We start from the raw sequence: 1,810 nt of genomic DNA, 5'->3' as shown, positions 1-1,810 counted from the left end.
TTGTACAACTGAAATTAATATAATATTGTATATCAACTATACTTAATTAAAAAATGAACCTGGAGCCAAAACCGGTTTGGCTCAGTGGATAGAGCGTTGGCCTGCGGACTGAGGGGTCCCAGGTTCGATTCTGGTCAAGGGCATGTACCTGGGTTGCGGGCACATCCCCGGTGGGGGATGTGCAGGAGGCGGCTGATGGATGTTTCTCTCTCATCGACGTTTCTGACTCTCTCTCTCCCTTCCTCTCTGTAAAAAATCAATAAAATATATTAAAAAAAATGAACCTGGAGAATACTTAATTTCATTTTAAAAGTTCATTATATATATTTAAACGGGCTTAATTCACTTTATTTTTCTTGTATAAAATTATGTGGTGGCCACAGCTGGAGCCCGGATCCTCTGCACAAAAACTCTGGTGTGCGTCTTTACTTATTTATTTATTTGGTGTGGATCTTTACAAGATGGTCAGTGAGTTCCTGATAGGGAGACTGAGTGAACATGGTCTCTTTCCAGAGGTTGGGGGTGAGATAGCTGTAGGTCTTGGAGATGGCTTCAAAGGTGGCCTCGGCAAAGTTGCCCAGGGAGGCAGTGCAGCGCCTGGCCGAGGTGTAGCAGTTGTGGATACTGGCCAGCAGCAGCAGCTTCTTAGGCACAGCGGCTGAGTCAATGCCAGTGGCCCTGGGGGGAGGGATGAGGCCACCAGCACAGAACCACAGTGGCCAGTCACCTTGCAAGGGACGGTGTGAGACTTACCGATCTTGTTCCCCTGGTAGCCTCCCTGCACAGGGACAACAGAGAGCTTAGCCAGGATGATGACCCCACAGACGGCAGTGGCTACTTCCTTGGAGTACTTAACACCCAGACTGACATGTCCATTTGTAGTCCACAAAGACAACAAATGCCTTGAACCAGGTCCTCTGGCCAGTGGGTCTGCTTCTGCATGTACATGATCTTCAAAGCCTCGACCTTGAGCAATGCCTCCAAGAAAAAGTCAATGATCTGATTCCTTGATGAGCAGGGAGAAGTGATAGATCTCTTCCAGAGACTTGATCATGTCATTGACCAGGCGGCCTGGCTTGGTGATAGGGGTCCAATCCTTGACCTCTGCTTACCTCCTCAACTCCCTGGCCTCAGTTGACCCCGTGACCTTGGCCCAATACACTGCCAAATCACCAGGGCCTCCCATTCTAGCGTCCCCTCCCACAACACCCATGTCATCACTTGGTATTTACTTGGAAAATATGCTCATGATATATATTTTTTCTTCCTTGATTTTAGAAAGAAAAAGGGGGGGGGGAGGAGACAGACAGGCAACAGACAGACACTGATGGCCTCCCTCTGGCACCCACCTGACCAGGGATCAAAACCACAACCTGGGTATGTGCCCTGACTGGAAATTGAACCTGCAACCTTTTGGAGCATGGAAGGATGCTCCAAACAACTGAGCCACACCAGTCAGAGCTCATGAAATATTTTTTGATGAAAAAAAAAAGGTTTTCTACAAATAGATAATCCCATTTTTGTAAATAATAAAAAATTATATTCACATATAAATTTTAAAATATATATATTTTTATTGATTTCAGAGAGAAAGGGAAAGGGAGAGAAATAGAAACATCAATGATGAGAGAGAATCACTAATCAGCTGCCTCCTGCACACCCCCTACTGGGGATCGAGCCCGCAATTCGGGCATGTGCCCCTGACCAGAATGGAACCCGGGACCCTCCAGTCCATGGGCCGATGCTCTATCTACTAAGCCAAACCAGCTAGGGCCTCACATATAAATTTAAAGAGGCAGAGGGTGGACTG

At 46.9% G+C, this 1,810-nt stretch overlaps 1 pseudogene; it reads right to left on the bottom strand.

Annotated features, from left to right (window-relative positions):
* Window positions 1-292: 292 nt before the first annotated feature.
* LOC132229396 (small ribosomal subunit protein uS5-like) lies at window positions 293-1,500 on the bottom strand (annotated as a pseudogene).
* Window positions 1,501-1,810: the final 310 nt, after the last annotated feature.

The sequence above is a fragment of the Myotis daubentonii genome, chromosome 3 (genome assembly GCF_963259705.1).
Source record: "Myotis daubentonii chromosome 3, mMyoDau2.1, whole genome shotgun sequence".
NCBI lineage: Eukaryota > Metazoa > Chordata > Mammalia > Chiroptera > Vespertilionidae > Myotis > Myotis daubentonii.
Note: the sequence above shows the minus strand (reverse complement) of the source record. Positions and strands in the feature narration are given on the sequence as shown.